This window comes from Nelumbo nucifera, chromosome 4 (assembly GCF_055504915.1).
Source record: "Nelumbo nucifera cultivar China Antique chromosome 4, China Antique-T2T, whole genome shotgun sequence".
Classification (NCBI taxonomy): Eukaryota; Viridiplantae; Streptophyta; class Magnoliopsida; order Proteales; family Nelumbonaceae; genus Nelumbo; species Nelumbo nucifera.
The window spans coordinates 53,518,785-53,538,912 of NC_142652.1; the positions used below are offsets into that span (position 1 = coordinate 53,518,785).

Consider the following 20,128-nt stretch of genomic DNA (forward strand, 5'->3'; position numbering starts at 1 on the left):
ACTGTGTATGCAGCCTTCCTCCCTTGGTAACCGTGCACAAGCTCCTACGTGAGCGGATTGTTTGCTTTTCAGATTTGCCGCACCACCGGATAAATTCAATACTATCGCGGGGCCCACAATGCACGACGAAGGCCGAAAGCCCGGTTCCTGCATCGTTGCCATTCAGTAATGACGATCGTGCCGCAAATGGTCCGAGTATCCGGCGCGTTGTTTGCGTTTGTCTCGCCGAAACGACAAATGGAATTTGCAAATACGATATCGAAATAAAATATTAATAAAATTGGGGTGCAACACGAGGACTTCCCAGGAGGTCACCCTTTCTAGTACTACTCTCGCCCAAGCACACTTAACTTCGGAGTTCTGATGGGATCCGGTGCATTAGTGCTGGTATGATCGCACCCGTTTAATTCATGCTCGCTTAGATCTTTATGCACTATCTTGCTCCCCTCCATTAATTGTTTTAGATTTGAAAAAACTGTGTTTGCAGCCTTCCTCCCTTGGTAACCGTGCACAAGCTCCTACGTGAGCGGTTGTTTGCTTTTCAGATCTGCCGCACCACCGGATAAATGCAATACTATCGCGGGACCCACAATGCACGACGAATGCCGAAAGCCCGGTTCCTGCATCGTTGCCATTCAGTAAGGACGATCGTGTCGCAAATGGTCCGAGTATCCGACGCATTGTTTCCAGTTGTCTCCCAGAAACAACAAATGGAATTTGCAAATACAAATCAAAATAAAATATTAATAAAATTGGGGTGCAACACGAGGACTTCCCAGGAGGTCACCCAACCTAGTACTACTCTCGACCAATCACGCTTAACTTCGGAGTTATAATGGGATCCGGTGCATTAGTGCTGGTATGATCGCACCCGTTTAATTCATGCTCGCTTAGATCTTTATGCACTATCTTGCTCCCCTCCATTAATTGTTTTAGATTTGAAAAAACTGTGTATGCAGCCTTCCTCCCTTGGTAACCGTGCACAAGCTCCTACGTGAGCGGATTGTTTGCTTTTCAGATCTGCCGCACCACCGGATAAATGCAATACTATCGCGGGGCCCACAATGCACGACGAATGCCGAAACCCCGGTTCCTGCATCGTTGCCATTCAGTAATGACGATCGTGCCGCAAATGGTCCGAGTATCCGACGCATTGTTTCCAGTTGTCTCCCAGAAACAACAAATGGAATTTGCAAATACAAATCAAAATAAAATATTAATAAAATTGGGGTGCAACACGAGGACTTCCCAGGAGGTCACCCAACCTAGTACTACTCTCGACCAATCACGCTTAACTTCGGAGTTATAATGGGATCCGGTGCATTAGTGCTGGTATGATCGCACCCGTTTAATTCATGCTCGCTTAGATCTTTATGCACTATCTTGCTCCCCTCCATTAATTGTTTTAGATTTGAAAAAACTGTGTATGCAGCCTTCCTCCCTTGGTAACCGTGCACAAGCTCCTACGTGAGCAGAGTGTTTGTTTTTCAGATCTGTCGCACCCCCGGATAGATGCAATACTATCGCGGGGCCCACAATGCACGACGAATGCCGAAACCCCGGTTCCTGCATCGTTGCCATTCAGTAATGACGATCGTGCCGCAAATGGTCCGAGTATCCGACGCGTTGTTTCCAGTTGTATCGCCGAAACAACAAATGGAATTTGCAAATACAAATCAAAATAAAATATTAATAAAATTGGGGTGCAACACGAGGACTTCCCAGGAGGTCACCCATTCTAGTACTACTCTCGCCCAAGCACGCTTAACTTCGGAGTTCTAATGGCATCCGGTGCATTAGTGCTGATATGATCGCACCCGTTTAATTCATGCTCTCTTAGATCTTTATGCACTATCTTGCTCCCCTCCATTAACTGTTTTAGACTTGAAAAAACTGTGTATGCAGCCTTCCTCCCTTGGTAACCGTGCACAAGCTCCTACGTGAGCAGAGTGTTTGCTTTTCATATCTGCCGCACCCCCGGATAGATGCAATACTATCACGGGGCCCACAATGCACGACGAATGCCAAAAGCCCGGTTCTTGCATCGTTGCCATTCCGTAATGACGATCGTGCCGCAAATGGTCCGAGTATCCGACGCGTTGTTTCCAGTTGTATCGCCGAAACAACAAATGGAGTTTGCAAATACAAATAAAAAAAAAATATTAATAAAATTGGGGTGCAACACGAGGACTTCCAAGGAGGTCACCCATTCTTGTACTACTCTCGCCCAAGCACACTTAACTTCGGAGTTCTGATGGGATCCGGTGCATTAGTGCAGGTATGATCGCACCCGTTTAATTCATGCTCGCTTAGATCTTTATGCACTATCTTGCTCCCCTCCATTAATTGTTTTAGATTTGAAAAAACTGTGTATGCAGCCTTCCTCCCTTGGTAACCGTGCACAAGCTCCTACGTGAGCGGATTGTTTGCTTTTCAGATTTGCCGCACCACCGGATAAATTCAATACTATCGCGGGGCCCACAATGCACGACGAAGGCCGAAAGCCCGGTTCCTGCATCGTTGCCATTCAGTAATGACGATCGTGCCGCAAATGGTCCGAGTATCCGGCGCGTTGTTTGCGTTTGTCTCGCCGAAACGACAAATGGAATTTGCAAATACGATATCGAAATAAAATATTAATAAAATTGGGGTGCAACACGAGGACTTCCCAGGAGGTCACCCTTTCTAGTACTACTCTCGCCCAAGCACACTTAACTTCGGAGTTCTGATGGGATCCGGTGCATTAGTGCTGGTATGATCGCACCCGTTTAATTCATGCTCGCTTAGATCTTTATGCACTATCTTGCTCCCCTCCATTAATTGTTTTAGATTTGAAAAAACTGTGTTTGCAGCCTTCCTCCCTTGGTAACCGTGCACAAGCTCCTACGTGAGCGGTTGTTTGCTTTTCAGATCTGCCGCACCACCGGATAAATGCAATACTATCGCGGGGCCCACAATGCACGACGAATGCCGAAAGCCCGGTTCCTGCATCGTTGCCATTCAGTAAGGACGATCGTGTCGCAAATGGTCCGAGTATCCGACGCATTGTTTCCAGTTGTCTCCCAGAAACAACAAATGGAATTTGCAAATACAAATCAAAATAAAATATTAATAAAATTGGGGTGCAACACGAGGACTTCCCAGGAGGTCACCCAACCTAGTACTACTCTCGACCAATCACGCTTAACTTCGGAGTTATAATGGGATCCGGTGCATTAGTGCTGGTATGATCGCACCCGTTTAATTCATGCTCGCTTAGATCTTTATGCACTATCTTGCTCCCCTCCATTAATTGTTTTAGATTTGAAAAAACTGTGTATGCAGCCTTCCTCCCTTGGTAACCGTGCACAAGCTCCTACGTGAGCGGATTGTTTGCTTTTCAGATCTGCCGCACCACCGGATAAATGCAATACTATCGCGGGGCCCACAATGCACGACGAATGCCGAAACCCCGGTTCCTGCATCGTTGCCATTCAGTAATGACGATCGTGCCGCAAATGGTCCGAGTATCCGACGCATTGTTTCCAGTTGTCTCCCAGAAACAACAAATGGAATTTGCAAATACAAATCAAAATAAAATATTAATAAAATTGGGGTGCAACACGAGGACTTCCCAGGAGGTCACCCATTCTAGTACTACTCTCGCCCAAGCACGCTTAACTTCGGAGTTCTAATGGCATCCGGTGCATTAGTGCTGATATGATCGCACCCGTTTAATTCATGCTCTCTTAGATCTTTATGCACTATCTTGCTCCCCTCCATTAACTGTTTTAGACTTGAAAAAACTGTGTATGCAGCCTTCCTCCCTTGGTAACCGTGCACAAGCTCCTACGTGAGCAGAGTGTTTGCTTTTCATATCTGCCGCACCCCCGGATAGATGCAATACTATCACGGGGCCCACAATGCACGACGAATGCCAAAAGCCCGGTTCTTGCATCGTTGCCATTCCGTAATGACGATCGTGCCGCAAATGGTCCGAGTATCCGACGCGTTGTTTCCAGTTGTATCGCCGAAACAACAAATGGAGTTTGCAAATACAAATAAAAAAAAAATATTAATAAAATTGGGGTGCAACACGAGGACTTCCAAGGAGGTCACCCATTCTTGTACTACTCTCGCCCAAGCACACTTAACTTCGGAGTTCTGATGGGGTCCGGTGCATTAGTGCAGGTATGATCGCACCCGTTTAATTCATGCTCGCTTAGATCTTTATGCACTATCTTGCTCCCCTCCATTAATTGTTTTAGATTTGAAAAAACTGTGTATGCAGCCTTCCTCCCTTGGAAACCGTGCACAAGCTCCTACGTGAGCGGATTGTTTGCTTTTCAGATCTGCCGCACCACCGGATAAATGCAATACTATCGCAGGGCCCACAATGCACGACGAATGCCGAAAGCCCGGTTCCTGCATCGTTGCCATTCAGTAATGACGTCGTGCCGCAAATGGTCCGAGTATCCGAGACATTGTTTCCAGTTGTCTCCCAGAAACAACAAATGGAATTTGCAAAAACAAATCAAAATAAAATATTAATAAAATTGGGGTGCAACACGAGGACTTCTCAGGAGGTCACCCATCCTACTACTACTCTCGCCCAAGCACGCTTAACTTAGGAGTTTTGATGGGATCCGGTGCATTAGTGCTGGTATGATCGCACCCGTTTAATTCATGCTCTCTTAGATCTTTATGCACTATCTTGCTCCCCTCCATTAACTGTTTTAGACTTGAAAAAACTGTGTATGCAGCCTTCCTCCCTTGGTAACCGTGCACAAGCTCCTACGTGAGCAGAGTGTTTGCTTTTCATATCTGCCGCACCCCCGGATAGATGCAATACTTTCGCGGGGCCCACAATGCACGACGAATGCCAAAAGCCCGGTTCTTGCATCGTTGCCATTCCGTAATGACGATCGTGCCGCAAATGGTCCGAGTATCCGACGCGTTGTTTCCAGTTGTATCGCCGAAACAACAAATGGAATTTGCAAATACAAATCAAAATAAAATATTAATAAAATTGGGGTGCAACATGAGGACTTCCAAGGAGGTCACCCAATCTAGTACTACTCTCGCCCAAGCACACTTAACTTCGGAGTTCTGATGGGATCCGGTGCATTAGTGCAGGTATGATCGCACCCGTTTAATTCATGCTCGCTTAGATCTTTATGCACTATCTTGCTCCCCTCCATTAATTGTTTTAGATTTGAAAAAACTGTGTATGCAGCCTTCCTCCCTTGGAAACCGTGCACAAGCTCCTACGTGAGCGGATTGTTTGCTTTTCAGATCTGCCGCACCACCGGATAAATGCAATACTATCGCGGGGCCCACAATGCACGACGAATGCCGAAAGCCCGGTTCCTGCATCGTTGCCATTCAGTAATGACGATCGTGCCGCAAATGGTCCGAGTATCCGGCGCGTTGTTTGCGTTTGTCTCGCCGAAACGACAAATGGAATTTGCAAATACGAGATCGAAATAAAATATTAATAAAATTGGGGTGCAACACGAGGACTTCCCAGGAGGTCACCCTTTCTAGTACTACTCTCGCCCAGGCACACTTAACTTCGGAGTTCTGATGGGATCCGGTGCATTAGTGCTGGTATGATCGCACCCGTTTGATTCATGCTCGCTTAGATCTTTATGCACTATCTTGCTCCCCTCCATTAATTGATTTAGATTTGAAAAAACTATGTATGCAGCCTTCCTCCCTTGGTAACCGTGCACAAGCTCCTACGTGAGCGGATTGTTTGCTTTTCAGATCTGCTGCACCACCGGATAAATGCAATACTATCGCGGGGCCCACAATGCACGACGAATGCCGAAAGCCCGGTTCCTGCATCGTTGCCATTCAGTAATGACGATCGTGCCGCAAATGGTCCGAGTATCCGAGACATTGTTTCCAGTTGTCTCCCAGAAACAACAAATGGAATTTGCAAATACAAATCAAAATAAAATATTAATAAAATTGGGGTGCAACACGAGGACTTCCCAGGAGGTCACCCATCCTACTACTACTCTCGCCCAAGCACGCTTATCTTAGGAGTTTTGATGGGATCCGGTGCATTAGTGCTGGTATGATCGCACCCGTTTAATTCATGCTCGCTTAGATCTTTATGCACTATCTTGCTCCCCTCCATTAACTGTTTTAGACTTGAAAAAATTGTGTATGCAGCCTTCCTCCCTTGGTAACCGTGCACAAGCTCCTACGTGAGCAGAGTGTTTGCTTTTCATTTCTGCCGCACACCCGGATAGATGCAATACTATCGCGGGGCCCGGTTCTTGCATCGTTGCCATTCAGTAATGACGATCGTGCCGCAAATGGTTCGAGTATCTGGCGCGTTGTTTGCGTTTGTCTCGCCGAAACGACAAATGGAATTTGCAAATACGATATCGAAATAAAATATTAAAAAAATTGGGGTGCAACATGAGGACTTCCCAGGAGGTCACCCATTCTAATACTACTCTCGCCCAAGCACACTTAACTTCGGAGTTCTGATGGGATCCGGTGCATTAGTGCTGGTATGATCGCACCCGTTTAATTCATGCTCGCTTAGATCTTTATGCACTATCTTGCCCCCCTCCATTAATTGTTTTAGATTTGAAAAAACTGTGTATCAGCCTTCCTCCCTTGGTAACCGTGCACAAGCTCCTACGTGAGCAGAGTGTTTGCTTTTCAGATCTGCCGCACCCCCGGATAGATGCAATACTATCGCGGGGCCCACAATGCACGACGAATGCCAAAAGCCCGGTTCTTGCATCGTTGCCATTCCGTAATGACGATCGTGCCGCAAATGGTCCGAGTATCCGACGCGTTGTTTCCAGTTGTATCGCCGAAACAACAAATGGAATTTGCAAATACAAATCAAAATAAAATATTAATAAAATTGGGGTGCAACACGAGGACTTCCAAGGAGGTCACCCATTCTAGTACTACTCTCGCCCAAGCACACTTAACTTCGGAGTTCTGATGGGATCCGGTGCATTAGTGCAGGTATGATCGCACCCGTTTAATTCATGCTCGCTTAGATCTTTATGCACTATCTTGCTCCCCTCCATTAATTGTTTTAGATTTAAAAAAACTGTGTATGCAGCCTTCCTCCCTTGGTAACCGTGCACAAGCTCCTACGTGAGCGGATTGTTTGCTTTTCATATCTGCCGCACCCCCGGATAGATGCAATACTATCGCGGGGCCCACAATGCACGACGAATGCCGAAAGCCCGGTTCCTGCATCGTTGCCATTCAGTAATGACGATCGTGCCGCAAATGGTCCGAGTATCCGACGCATTGTTTCCAGTTGTCTCCCAGAAACAACAAATGGAATTTGCAAATACAAATCAAAATAAAATATTAATAAAATTGGGGTGCAACACGAGGACTTCCCAGGAGGTCACCCATGCTAGTACTACTCTCGCCCAAGCACGCTTAACTTCGAAGTTCTGATGGGATCCGGTGCATTAGTGCAGGTATGATCGCACCCGTTTAATTCATGCTCGCTTAGATCTTTATGCACTTGTTAGACAGTTTTGTATGCCCTTAGCTTCAATCATTTTGATGTACTTTTGTTATTTAGTGGAAATAAATAAAGTGCATGTTTGATTCATGTTGTTTGGTTTAATTCTGTGTAAAACCCTAAAACTGGACATTTGTAGAGACTCATGTTAGTTTTAAATGTTCACAGCCGTTGGATAAGTCTGGGGAGATTTATCCTGCCAAGGCTGATACTGGTGTGCCACCAAGTGTTGGGATGGCCTGTCTCAGCCATCAGGGTAAGACCCGAGGCACATACAGCATGGGATTACTTGAATCCTTGAACCGGACCAGATTTCCAGTCTTGCCCTGGACCTTGGAGATAGATGGGCAAAACTAGAAAGTTACACCTGACCCCTAGACTCGATTATGACACTTCACTAGGTGTTGGATCAGGCTGCCTTTGATATGCCAATCAGTGAGATCCTTAGTGGGGATCAAAACCTGGGTATGTTGGGGCAGTTTGAGAATTCATCTGAGTGGGTGGTCATAGTGACAGAATCAGCCACTTTGTCGGACAAAGGGTAATGATCGGGAATGCACTCTCTCTGATGGAAACCAAACTGCCGGCAGTTGATTTCAATCGTTGGAATTTTGTTTTTGCAAAATTAATATATTTACATATATATGTACGGTTTCAAAATGTTTGCAAATGGTTTTAATTCCCGGGATCCATGTGAGAGGAGAGTGCGGCACTGTTCCTTGCAGCCGAGGGAGAGGTCCTCTCTTGTCGGGCAGTGCTTGATCATTAAGGGCTGAGAGGTTAAGTGTAAGACCATTTAGGATAATACCTGATGGGCTAATCTTGCACCTGCCCACAGTCCCTGGGTTTTTATAAGATGGCTTGGCCCAGGGACCACTTAATGTAAGTGTTGGGCCCATAGGGTTCATACGATGGACTCAAGGGGTTCATTGAGATTTTCAGTGAATTTGGCTGGGCCTTCTATTAAAGGCTGGGCCGAACCCATGTGGCTGGTGTGTAGATCAATGCTTGGGTCCCACGCCATACAAAGAAGCCCAACTGGGCAGCAGATTGGAAACTAATTAAACACTGAATGCTTAATGGGCCAAAAGCCCATTTCGAAGTGGGCTGATATGATCACCCATCAATGGGGCGAATTTGAGATTGAAGTTAGCAAAAAGGATTGGGCTCTTAGCCTTATCCACTCTTAGAGACCAAATTCAAATCAGATTTGAATCTGGTAACCTCCTGATAAGATCAGGAGTAAGCTAACTCTATCTGGGAAAGGGATTAAGATTATCCCCTATCCAAATACTGATTTGGATTGGGATAACTCCTAATTAGGAGATTTCTTAATCAAGAAGAAAAGAGAGGAGATTTCGAATGAACCAAAAAAAAAGAGAGAAATAAGATTTCGATCCAAGAGGTTCTGGTGAGCAAGAAAAGTTCCTGCGAATTGAGATTAGATCTCATTCTCTCCAGAAAAGAAAACAGTTCAGCTTTTTCGTTTCTGGAAATCTCCTCCTGCCGCCGCCATCTGCATTGTTGCAAGATTCGATCTTTGCAGAAAAGAAAGTCAAGAAACCATGACATCAGTCTTGCAAGAAAGACTGAAAGAATTCAGTGTTTAGTACATCCAGGGGATTCTTGTGAAGGATCCAGTGTGTAGGACGCACCCTGCTGGTTCTGTTCCATCCACAGCTGTGTCATCTTCAGCAGGGACAGATCTTGGAGAATTCTTTGGGCGTGAACACCAACTTTGGGAGATACTGCTTCTCCGGATCAGGTATAATCCTCCCATTTATCTTTTGGTACAGATCTGGTTTGATTAGGGTTCAAGTAGATCCTTGAATATTGTATTCTAAATTCAGGGAATATGATTCCCAGTTGGGAGAAGGTAGGAAATTTTTGAAATTCGCCCCACCCATTCCGCAACCTTTATGGCGTCCATTAGATGGATCCTACCATTCTTTCAGTGGTATCAGAGCCACAGGTTCGAATCTTGAACCAAAAGAAAATCAGATCTGACCCTGCGCAGATGGATAGAAGGTGTTCTTTCAAGATTTGCGCAGATTGTTTTCTTTTTCAAGAAACTGTTTCTTGTTAAGGGCGATTGATCTGAAATTAATTTCTATTAAATCCAAAATTTATTTGGAATTGTTCTTTATTTATTTTGATTTAATGGACTGTTCAAACCTGGAGATCGCAGTGCAGTTTTAGCGCAGATGGTCTGCGCACCCTTTTTCTTTTCTATTTATTTATTTCATTCAATTCGGTCTGTAAATAATTTTTTTATTTTTAGACTGAATGTATAGGATTTGATCAAGAATGTAATTAATAGAAATAGGATTTCTGTTATTTTTCTTGATTAAAGAAGATGGAAGAAGATGGCGGCGCTGGAGATTTGCAGATGGAGAAATCGTTTTCTGCGATTTGCAGTTTATGAAACTGCAACCCTTGTGATTAACCTCTGTTTTGCAGGTGGTGCGAACAGTCCATAATTGTTTTGTGTTTGCTAGAAATCAAAACTATTAATTTCAGATCATTCAATAATTAATTCTTGAATTGAAAATCAGTTTTGGACCATTTCGGACTAGATTGGACCAAAACTGTTTGGACCGAATCTGGGTTTCGAAAGGGGCTGTTCTCAGTCCAATTGTCTCACACTTTTGTTCCAAATCTGATGTTCAATTACAGGGATTAATTCGGCCCACCTGTAAAGCCCAGTTTTAAAGGGTTAAAACTGCAAAAGCCCATTATTGTGAGATAAGCTGTATGGGCCGAACTGCTATCTGCGATTCAGCCCATACACCTAGTGGACATTAATCGTTATTGACTTGGTTTTTAAATGGGCCGTTGAATGGGCTTTACAGCAATTAATTGATTGGATCAATTCCTCCTTTACATGTGATGTTTGGATGTTTGATGTGCTGCGACCATGGGCCATAAGTACTTGGCCCGTGATGACTCGTTAGTGGCTCTTGCGCACACCATGGCTGAATGCACATCATTGCCATGGTGTCCCTGAAGGTCATTGGATGACCCCCTCTTTGCCTGGTGGGCCCCACAACCCTGAAAAGGGATGCGTACGGAACCCCTAGCCGATTAAGGCCCACCAGAAATCTGACTTTATGAAAGTCAGTGGGAGCCACTTTGGTTTGACCTAAATTAGAACTAGGCCGTGATTTTGTTCCCTCCAGCAAATATGAATGCAAGTGATAGGGAGATCCATATGATGGACTCTCTAAAGGCCTTCCGTCATTAGCACAATGATGGGTCCATCAGTAATGAGGAAACGCACCATAAAATTGGGCTATCCATTTGCTGTTGGATCTGTTAGAGTGTTTCATAAGATGATAGGGGCGTCATAGACCGATGTGGGAGGGGCTTCACCAGAAAATGGGAACTCTCTCACGGTACCTTGGCGTAACCTGAATATGATGGGTGTGCACTCACTGACAGAAGGGTTTACCTGAAAACGGCTCTGAACCTTGTCTGACAGAGGCCAAAGGGAAACTCATTTGATGAGTGGATATGATCCGTCACAGAAAGGTGGTGGGGTTATGCAGCTGAAACAGTTGGCTTCACGCACCCCATGTGATTTCCCACATTTCCAGAGACATTTCGTCGTCTCCGTCACTGAGATAGGAGGGAAATCTCAGAGATGAACAAATGGGAATGGAACATAGATTAAAAGCCATATCTATGTAGGTAAACATGAATCAAACTAAGGTTGTGGACTAATGATTTTGCTGTTTTATCAGAAAATGGCAAACGGTCAATTTGCAAAGCTTCTAGACGATAACAAGCTTAAGGGCCCAAACTATGCCGACTGGTACAGAAATCTTATGCTGGTCCTAACTTCTGAAAAGTTAGACAAGGTAGTGAAAAATCCTGCCCCGGAACGTCCGGGTGATAGGGCTTCTGAGGCCCGTAGGAGGGACTACCAAGATTGGGAGGATAAGAACTCCCTAGCCCGCTGCTTTGTCATTGCCTCATTAGACAACTCAATACAGAGGCAGTTCGATCAGATCGAACTTGCCAAGGACATATTGGACAGTCTAAGGACAATGTATGAGGAGCAGAACCGTTCTACTCGACAGAAGGTCCTGAAATTGTTCATGACCGCGCAGATGACCAAAGGGCAGAAAGTTCATGACCATTGTCTTCGGATGATGGGATACATCAACGAACTTGAAGCTCTTGGATCCGGGCTAGATCTTGGCACGCAAGTGGATGCCATCCTAAATTCTTTGCCCTCTTCCTTCAATGCGTTCACTATGAACTACAATATGAATAAGCTGAATGTCAGCGTCCAGGAACTCAGCAATATGTTGCAGAGGGCCGAGGATTTACTCAAGAAGGATGAGCCTGTGGTTATGCTTGCTGAAGCTAACAAATCGGGCAAGAGAAAGAGAAAGGCAAAGAAGCCCCAGAAGAAGACTACCAAACCCAAGAAGCAGAAGAAGAACAAGGCATCTGATGTCTGTCACTTCTGCAAGCAGACCGGCCACTGGAAGAGGAACTGTCCTACCTACCTGGAATCTAAGAAAGGTAATAATCGAAACTTGTGTCATAGAAACTAATATGTTAGTTACTTCTGTGTCCTGGTGTGTTGACTCCGGGGCTTCAACTCATGCGTGTAACTCACTGCAGGGGTTCAAAGTTAGCAGAAGGCTGAGTGAAGGTGAAGTGACACTGTTCTTGGGAACAACTGCAAGTGTTGCAGCTACGGCAATAGGAACCGTAGAATTAGTTTTCCTTGTACTTAAAGATTGTCTTTATGTACAGAACTTGAGAAGGAATTTAATTTCTGTTTCAAAATTGTGTGCTGATGGATATACTGTTTACTTTAGTAATATGATTACTGTTAAACGGAATAATAAATTCATCGCATGCGGGGAGCTAGAGAACGGTCTCTATGTTCTGCATCCTTCTTTGGAAACTAACTTGACCGAAACTACGTCGGTCGAAAATCCCAAGAAAAGGACTCGTGATACAGTAAATCTCACGTGCCTCTGGCATTACCGACTTGGCCACATCGGTGTCGACCGAATCACAAGACTGGTAAAGGATGGTCCTTTGGATTTTCTAACCGTAGAAAATCTTCCCACTTGTGAACCTTGCCTCCAAGGTAAGATGACTAAGCGGCCATTTGACGGTAAGCCTGAAAGATGTGCAGGCACACTTGACCTAATACATACTGATGTATGTGGTCCCCTGAGTGTTAGGACACGGAATCAACACGTGTACTTCATCACCTTTACAGATGATTTTTCACGATATGGTTACGTGTACCTAATGAGACATAAGTCTGAATCATTTGAAAAGTTCAAAGAGTTCAGACAGGAAGTCGAGAAACAGTTAGGGAGAGAAATTAAGGCCCTTCGATCAGATCGAGGTGGCGAGTATCTCTCTGACGAATTCAGGGACTACTTAAAGGCCAATGGGATAGTGTCACAACTAGCTCCTCCTGCTACACCTCAACTCAACGGTGTTTCAGAGAGGAGAAATAGGACCTTGTTGGACATGGTCCGGTCACTTCTCGTACGCTCAGAATTACCCACATCCTTTTGGGGATACGCATTAGAGACTGCTATCTACGTGCTGAATAGGGTTCCAACCAAATCAGTTCCGAAAACTCCATATGAGCTTTGGACCGGAAGGAAGCCAAGTGTGAGACACTTGAAGATTTGGGGTTGTCCTGCACACGTTAAAAGAACAAGTGCGGACAAGTTGGAATCTAAAACCAGCCGTTGCCTGTTTATAGGCTACCCAAAGGATTCGGTGGGTTATCTATTCTATGACCCAAGTGAGCAGAAAGTGTTCTGCAGTCGAAACGCCCGATTCTTAGAATCCGATTACATCCTGGACACCCATCGTCAGGAAATAGTTCTTGATGAGGAGAGCTCAGGAGCAGTGGGAGATGACCCACAAGTTCCAGGTAATGACCAACCTAGAAGGTCCACCCGGGTATCCAGACCACCAGTCCGATATGGTTATGACCAGGATAGTTACCTGGTGGAAGCCTTGACTAGTGAAGAGGATCCCGTGTCTTACGCGGAAGCTATGTTAGACATAGACTCCCAGAAGTGGGTGGAGGCCATGAGAGCCGAGATGGACTCAATGGAGACCAATGGAGTCTGGACTCTAGTGGATCCGCCCTCCGGGGTAAAAGCAATTGGTTGCAAATGGATCTACAAGAGGAAGAAGGGCCCCGATGGCAGGATTGAGACCTTTAAAGCTCGTTTGGTGGCGAAAGGGTATACTCAGAAAGAAGGCATCGACTATGAGGAAACCTTTTCACCGGTGGCCATGCTTAAATCCATTAGGATCCTGCTAGCTGTAGCAGCGTACCATGATTACGAGATTTGGCAAATGGATGTCAAGACAGCGTTCCTGAATGGAGATCTTAGTGAAGATATCTACATGCAGCAGCCGCAAGGCTTCATTGCTGCTGGTCAGGAACACATGGTATGTAAACTTAATAGATCCATATATGGACTTAAGCAGGCTTCTAGGAGTTGGAACATCCGTTTTGATTCTGCAGTCAAAACATTTGACTTTGAGCAGAATCCGGATGAGCCCTGTGTTTACAGGAAATCCAGTGGGGATAAGATCACCTTTTTAGTCTTGTATGTGGACGATATCCTACTCATTGGGAATGATGTAGGAATGTTGACTTCGGTCAAGGTGTGGCTATCACAGCAGTTCTCCATGAAAGATCTTGGAGAAGCTTCATACATACTGGGTCTTCGACTCTATAGAGATAGATCGAAGCGGATAATTGGATTATCCCAGGCTGCTTACATTGACAAAATTGTCAAAAGATACAGCATGGAAAACTCCAAGAAAGGAAACGTTCCTTTCAGGCACGGAGTCACTCTCTCCAAGAAGATGTCTCCCAAGACTTCTGAGGAGATTGAGAGCATGAGAGACGTTCCCTATGCCTCAGCTGTGGGGAGCATCATGTATGCCATGTTGTGCACTCGCCCGGACATAGCTCAGGCGGTGAGTGTGGTAAGCAGATTCCAGGCAAACCCAGGACAGGAGCACTGGACTGCTGTGAAGAACATACTCAAATACCTTCGAAGGACGAAAGAGTTTTGTCTGGTATTCGATGGTAGTTCACTGCAAGTTCTAGGGTATACCGATGCCGATTTCCAGTCGGATCCAGATGATAGAAAGTCTACATCTGGGTATGTTTTCACGATAGGATCGTGTGCTGTTTGCTGGAAAAGCAGCAAACAGGGGTCCACTGCAGACTCCACAACCGAGGCCGAGTACATTGCCGCAAGTGAAGCTGCCAAGGAAGCCGTGTGGATGAAGAAATTCATACACGAATTGGGAGCGATTCCATCCAGCACATCACCCATCCCGTTGTTGTGTGACAACAATGGAGCGATCGCCCAGGCTAAAGAGCCTCGGGCCCACTCGAAGTCAAAGCACATCGAGAGGAAGTACCATGTACTGCGGGAGATCGTTGGTAGAGGGGACGTCCTAATTCAAAAGGTAGCATCAGCGGATAATGTGGCAGACCCATTGACTAAGCCACTGACACAGAAAGTGTTTGAGAAACACGTGGAAAGTATGGGACTCCGGCTTGTACCAGATTGGACCTAAGTGCAAGTGGGAGCTGTTAGACAGTTTTGTATGCCCTTAGCTTCAATCATTTTGATGTACTTTTGTTATTTAGTGGAAATAAATAAAGTGCATGTTTGATTCATGTTGTTTGGTTTAATTCTGTGTAAAACCCTAAAACTGGACATTTGTAGAGACTCATGTTAGTTTTAAATGTTCACAGCCGTTGGATAAGTCTGGGGAGATTTATCCTGCCAAGGCTGATACTGGTGTGCCACCAAGTGTTGGGATGGCCTGTCTCAGCCATCAGGGTAAGACCCGAGGCACATACAGCATGGGATTACTTGAATCCTTGAACCGGACCAGATTTCCAGTCTTGCCCTGGACCTTGGAGATAGATGGGCAAAACTGGAAAGTTACACCTGACCCCTAGACTCGATTATGACACTTCACTAGGTGTTGGATCAGGCTGCCTTTGATATGCCAATCAGTGAGATCCTTAGTGGGGATCAAAACCTGGGTATGTTGGGGCAGTTTGAGAATTCATCTGAGTGGGTGGTCATAGTGACAGAATCAGCCACTTTGTCGGACAAAGGGTAATGATCGGGAATGCACTCTCTCTGATGGAAACCAAACTGCCGGCAGTTGATTTCAATCGTTGGAATTTTGTTTTTGCAAAATTAATATATTTACATATATATGTACGGTTTCAAAATGTTTGCAAATGGTTTTAATTCCCGGGATCCATGTGAGAGGAGAGTGCGGCACTGTTCCTTGCAGCCGAGGGAGAGGTCCTCTCTTGTCGGGCAGTGCTTGATCATTAAGGGCTGAGAGGTTAAGTGTAAGACCATTTAGGATAATACCTGATGGGCTAATCTTGCACCTGCCCACAGTCCCTGGGTTTTTATAAGATGGCTTGGCCCAGGGACCACTTAATGTAAGTGTTGGGCCCATAGGGTTCATACGATGGACTCAAGGGGTTCATTGAGATTTTCAGTGAATTTGGCTGGGCCTTCTATTAAAGGCTGGGCCGAACCCATGTGGCTGGTGTGTAGATCAATGCTTGGGTCCCACGCCATACAAAGAAGCCCAACTGGGCAGCAGATTGGAAACTAATTAAACACTGAATGCTTAATGGGCCAAAAGCCCATTTCGAAGTGGGCTGATATGATCACCCATCAATGGGGCGAATTTGAGATTGAAGTTAGCAAAAAGGATTGGGCTCTTAGCCTTATCCACTCTTAGAGACCAAATTCAAATCAGATTTGAATCTGGTAACCTCCTGATAAGATCAGGAGTAAGCTAACTCTATCTGGGAAAGGGATTAAGATTATCCCCTATCCAAATACTGATTTGGATTGGGATAACTCCTAATTAGGAGATTTCTTAATCAAGAAGAAAAGAGAGGAGATTTCGAATGAACCAAAAAAAAAGAGAGAAATAAGATTTCGATCCAAGAGGTTCTGGTGAGCAAGAAAAGTTCCTGCGAATTGAGATTAGATCTCATTCTCTCCAGAAAAGAAAACAGTTCAGCTTTTTCGTTTCTGGAAATCTCCTCCTGCCGCCGCCATCTGCATTGTTGCAAGATTCGATCTTTGCAGAAAAGAAAGTCAAGAAACCATGACATCAGTCTTGCAAGAAAGACTGAAAGAATTCAGTGTTTAGTACATCCAGGGGATTCTTGTGAAGGATCCAGTGTGTAGGACGCACCCTGCTGGTTCTGTTCCATCCACAGCTGTGTCATCTTCAGCAGGGACAGATCTTGGAGAATTCTTTGGGCGTGAACACCAACTTTGGGAGATACTGCTTCTCCGGATCAGGTACAATCCTCCCATTTATCTTTTGGTACAGATCTGGTTTGATTAGGGTTCAAGTAGATCCTTGAATATTGTATTCTAAATTCAGGGAATATGATTCCCAGTTGGGAGAAGGTAGGAAATTTTTGAAATTCGCCCCACCCATTCCGCAACCTTTATGGCGTCCATTAGATGGATCCTACCATTCTTTCAGCACTATCTTGCTCCCCTCCATTAATTGTTTTAGATTTGAAAAAACTGTGTATGCAGCCTTCCTCCCTTGGAAACCGTGCACAAGCTCCTACGTGAGCGGATTGTTTGCTTTTCAGATCTGCCGCACCAACGGATAAATGCAATACTATCGCGGGGCCCACAATGCACGACGAATGCCGAAAGTCCGGTTCCTGCATCGTTGCCATTCAGTAATGACGATCGTGCCGCAAATGGTCCGAGTATCCGGCGCGTTGTTTGCGTTTGTCTCGCCGAAACGACAAATGGAATTTGCAAATACGAGATCGAAATAAAATATTAATAAAATTGGGGTGCAACACGAGGACTTCCCAGGAGGTCACCCTTTCTAGTACTACTCTCGCCCAGGCACACTTAACTTCGGAGTTCTGATGGGATCCGGTGCATTAGTGCTGGTATGATCGCACCCGTTTAATTCATGCTCGCTTAGATCTTTATGCACTATCTTGCTCCCCTCCATTAATTGATTTAGATTTGAAAAAACTATGTATGCAGCCTTCCTCCCTTGGTAACCGTGCACAAGCTCCTACGTGAGCGGATTGTTTGCTTTTCAGATCTGCCGCACCACCGGATAAATGCAATACTATCGCGGGGCCCACAATGCACGACGAATGCCGAAAGCCCGGTTCCTGCATCGTTGCCATTCAGTAATGACGATCGTGCCGCAAATGGTCCGAGTATCCGAGACATTGTTTCCAGTTGTCTCCCAGAAACAACAAATGGAATTTGCAAATACAAATCAAAATAAAATATTAATAAAATTGGGGTGCAACACGAGGACTTCCCAGGAGGTCACCCATCCTACTACTACTCTCGCCCAAGCACGCTTATCTTAGGAGTTTTGATGGGATCCGGTGCATTAGTGCTGGTATGATCGCACCCGTTTAATTCATGCTCGCTTAGATCTTTATGCACTATCTTGCTCCCCTCCATTAACTGTTTTAGACTTGAAAAAATTGTGTATGAAGCCTTCCTCCCTTGGTAACCGTGCACAAGCTCCTACGTGAGCAGAGTGTTTGCTTTTCATTTCTGCCGCACACCCGGATAGATGCAATACTATCGCGGGGCCCGGTTCTTGCATCGTTGCCATTCAGTAATGACGATCGTGCCGCAAATGGTTCGAGTATCTGGCGCGTTGTTTGCGTTTGTCTCGCCGAAACGACAAATGGAATTTGCAAATACGATATCGAAATAAAATATTAAAAAAATTGGGGTGCAACATGAGGACTTCCCAGGAGGTCACCCATTCTAATACTACTCTCGCCCAAGCACACTTAACTTCGGAGTTCTGATGGGATCCGGTGCATTAGTGCTGGTATGATCGCACCCGTTTAATTCATGCTCGCTTAGATCTTTATGCACTATCTTGCCCCCCTCCATTAATTGTTTTAGATTTGAAAAAACTGTGTATCAACCTTCCTCCCTTGGTAACCGTGCACAAGCTCCTACGTGAGCAGAGTGTTTGCTTTTCAGATCTGCCGCACCCCCGGATAGATGCAATACTATCGCGGGGCCCACAATGCACGACGAATGCCAAAAGCCCGGTTCTTGCATCGTTGCCATTCCGTAATGACGATCGTGCCGCAAATGGTCCGAGTATCCGACGCGTTGTTTCCAGTTGTATCGCCGAAACAACAAATGGAATTTGCAAATACAAATCAAAATAAAATATTAATAAAATTGGGGTGCAACACGAGGACTTCCAAGGAGGTCACCCATTCTAGTACTACTCTCGCCCAAGCACACTTAACTTCGGAGTTCTGATGGGATCCGGTGCATTAGTGCAGGTATGATCGCACCCGTTTAATTCATGCTCGCTTAGATCTTTATGCACTATCTTGCTCCCCTCCATTAATTGTTTTAGATTTAAAAAAACTGTGTATGCAGCCTTCCTCCCTTGGTAACCGTGCACAAGCTCCTACGTGAGCGGATTGTTTGCTTTTCAGATCTGCCGCACCACCGGATAAATGCAATACTATCGCGGGGCCCACAATGCACGACGAATGCCGAAAGCCCGGTTCCTGCATCGTTGCCATTCAGTAATGACGATCGTGCCGCAAATGGTCCGAGTATCCGACGCATTGTTTCCAGTTGTCTCCCAGAAACAACAAATGGAATTTGCAAATACAAATCAAAATAAAATATTAATAAAATTGGGGTGCAACACGAGGACTTCCCAGGAGGTCACCCATGCTAGTACTACTCTCGCCCAAGCACGCTTAACTTCGAAGTTCTGATGGGATCCGGTGCATTAGTGCAGGTATGATCGCACCCGTTTAATTCATGCTCGCTTAGATCTTTATGCACTATCTTGCTCCCCTCCATTAATTGTTTTAGATTTGAAAAAACTGTGTATGCAGCCTTCCTCCCTTGGAAACCGTGCACAAGCTCCTACGTGAGCGGATTGTTTGCTTTTCAGATCTGCCGCACCACCGGATAAATGCAATACTATCGCGGGGCCCACAATGCACGACGAATGCCGAAAGCCCGGTTCCTGCATCGTTGCCATTCAGTAATGACGATCGTGCCGCAAATGGTCCGAGTATCCGGCGCGTTGTTTGCGTTTGTCTCGCCGAAACGACAAATGGAATTTGCAAATACGAGATCGAAATAAAATATTAAAAAAATTGGGGTGCAACACGAGGACTTCCCAGGAGGTCACCCTTTCTAGTACTACTCTCGCCCAAGCACACTTAACTTCGGAGTTCTGATGGGATCCGGTGCATTAGTGCTGGTATGATCGCACCCGTTTAATTCATGCTCGCTTAGATCTTTATGCACTATCTTGCTCCCCTCCATTAATTGTTTTAGATTTGAAAAAACTGTGTTTGCAGCCTTCCTCCCTTGGTAACCGTGCACAAGCTCCTACGTGAGCGGTTGTTTGCTTTTCAGATCTGCCGCACCACCGGATAAATGCAATACTATCGCGGGGCCCACAATGCACGACGAATGCCGAAAGCCCGGTTCCTGCATCGTTGCCATTCAGTAAGGACGATCGTGTCGCAAATGGTCCGAGTATCCG

At 45.4% G+C, this 20,128-nt stretch overlaps 16 non-coding genes and 6 pseudogenes across 16 annotated transcripts; all 22 read right to left on the reverse strand.

Moving 5' to 3' along the window:
• Positions 1-282: 282 nt before the first annotated feature.
• On the reverse strand, positions 283-401 carry LOC148799470 (5S ribosomal RNA). Its single transcript, XR_016073075.1, has one exon. It is a non-coding gene; the product is annotated as a 5S ribosomal RNA (ribosomal RNA).
• A 353-nt stretch (positions 402-754) lies between these two features.
• LOC148799471 (5S ribosomal RNA) lies at positions 755-873 on the reverse strand (annotated as a pseudogene).
• A 354-nt stretch (positions 874-1,227) lies between these two features.
• Positions 1,228-1,346, reverse strand: LOC148799472 (5S ribosomal RNA; annotated as a pseudogene).
• A 354-nt stretch (positions 1,347-1,700) lies between these two features.
• Positions 1,701-1,819, reverse strand: LOC148799473 (5S ribosomal RNA). The gene has a single exon (XR_016069968.1). It is a non-coding gene; the product is annotated as a 5S ribosomal RNA (ribosomal RNA).
• Positions 1,820-2,173: 354 nt separating this feature from the next.
• On the reverse strand, positions 2,174-2,292 carry LOC148799474 (5S ribosomal RNA). Its single transcript, XR_016069461.1, has one exon. It is a non-coding gene; the product is annotated as a 5S ribosomal RNA (ribosomal RNA).
• A 355-nt stretch (positions 2,293-2,647) lies between these two features.
• LOC148799475 (5S ribosomal RNA) lies at positions 2,648-2,766 on the reverse strand. The gene has a single exon (XR_016073077.1). It is a non-coding gene; the product is annotated as a 5S ribosomal RNA (ribosomal RNA).
• Positions 2,767-3,119: 353 nt separating this feature from the next.
• Positions 3,120-3,238, reverse strand: LOC148799476 (5S ribosomal RNA; annotated as a pseudogene).
• A 354-nt stretch (positions 3,239-3,592) lies between these two features.
• Positions 3,593-3,711, reverse strand: LOC148799477 (5S ribosomal RNA). Its single transcript, XR_016069969.1, has one exon. It is a non-coding gene; the product is annotated as a 5S ribosomal RNA (ribosomal RNA).
• Positions 3,712-4,065: 354 nt separating this feature from the next.
• Positions 4,066-4,184, reverse strand: LOC148799478 (5S ribosomal RNA; annotated as a pseudogene).
• A 353-nt stretch (positions 4,185-4,537) lies between these two features.
• LOC148799479 (5S ribosomal RNA) lies at positions 4,538-4,656 on the reverse strand. Its single transcript, XR_016070582.1, has one exon. It is a non-coding gene; the product is annotated as a 5S ribosomal RNA (ribosomal RNA).
• Positions 4,657-5,010: 354 nt separating this feature from the next.
• Positions 5,011-5,129, reverse strand: LOC148799480 (5S ribosomal RNA). The gene has a single exon (XR_016070465.1). It is a non-coding gene; the product is annotated as a 5S ribosomal RNA (ribosomal RNA).
• A 355-nt stretch (positions 5,130-5,484) lies between these two features.
• Positions 5,485-5,603, reverse strand: LOC148799481 (5S ribosomal RNA). The gene has a single exon (XR_016073340.1). It is a non-coding gene; the product is annotated as a 5S ribosomal RNA (ribosomal RNA).
• Positions 5,604-5,957: 354 nt separating this feature from the next.
• Positions 5,958-6,076, reverse strand: LOC148799482 (5S ribosomal RNA; annotated as a pseudogene).
• Positions 6,077-6,404: 328 nt separating this feature from the next.
• Positions 6,405-6,523, reverse strand: LOC148799483 (5S ribosomal RNA). The gene has a single exon (XR_016069238.1). It is a non-coding gene; the product is annotated as a 5S ribosomal RNA (ribosomal RNA).
• A 353-nt stretch (positions 6,524-6,876) lies between these two features.
• Positions 6,877-6,995, reverse strand: LOC148799484 (5S ribosomal RNA). Its single transcript, XR_016074750.1, has one exon. It is a non-coding gene; the product is annotated as a 5S ribosomal RNA (ribosomal RNA).
• Positions 6,996-7,349: 354 nt separating this feature from the next.
• Positions 7,350-7,468, reverse strand: LOC148799485 (5S ribosomal RNA). Its single transcript, XR_016074357.1, has one exon. It is a non-coding gene; the product is annotated as a 5S ribosomal RNA (ribosomal RNA).
• Positions 7,469-17,396: 9,928 nt separating this feature from the next.
• Positions 17,397-17,515, reverse strand: LOC148799486 (5S ribosomal RNA). The gene has a single exon (XR_016073341.1). It is a non-coding gene; the product is annotated as a 5S ribosomal RNA (ribosomal RNA).
• Positions 17,516-17,869: 354 nt separating this feature from the next.
• Positions 17,870-17,988, reverse strand: LOC148799487 (5S ribosomal RNA; annotated as a pseudogene).
• A 328-nt stretch (positions 17,989-18,316) lies between these two features.
• Positions 18,317-18,435, reverse strand: LOC148799488 (5S ribosomal RNA). The gene has a single exon (XR_016069239.1). It is a non-coding gene; the product is annotated as a 5S ribosomal RNA (ribosomal RNA).
• A 353-nt stretch (positions 18,436-18,788) lies between these two features.
• On the reverse strand, positions 18,789-18,907 carry LOC148799489 (5S ribosomal RNA). Its single transcript, XR_016074751.1, has one exon. It is a non-coding gene; the product is annotated as a 5S ribosomal RNA (ribosomal RNA).
• Positions 18,908-19,261: 354 nt separating this feature from the next.
• Positions 19,262-19,380, reverse strand: LOC148799490 (5S ribosomal RNA). Its single transcript, XR_016074358.1, has one exon. It is a non-coding gene; the product is annotated as a 5S ribosomal RNA (ribosomal RNA).
• Positions 19,381-19,735: 355 nt separating this feature from the next.
• Positions 19,736-19,854, reverse strand: LOC148799491 (5S ribosomal RNA). The gene has a single exon (XR_016073078.1). It is a non-coding gene; the product is annotated as a 5S ribosomal RNA (ribosomal RNA).
• Positions 19,855-20,128: the final 274 nt, after the last annotated feature.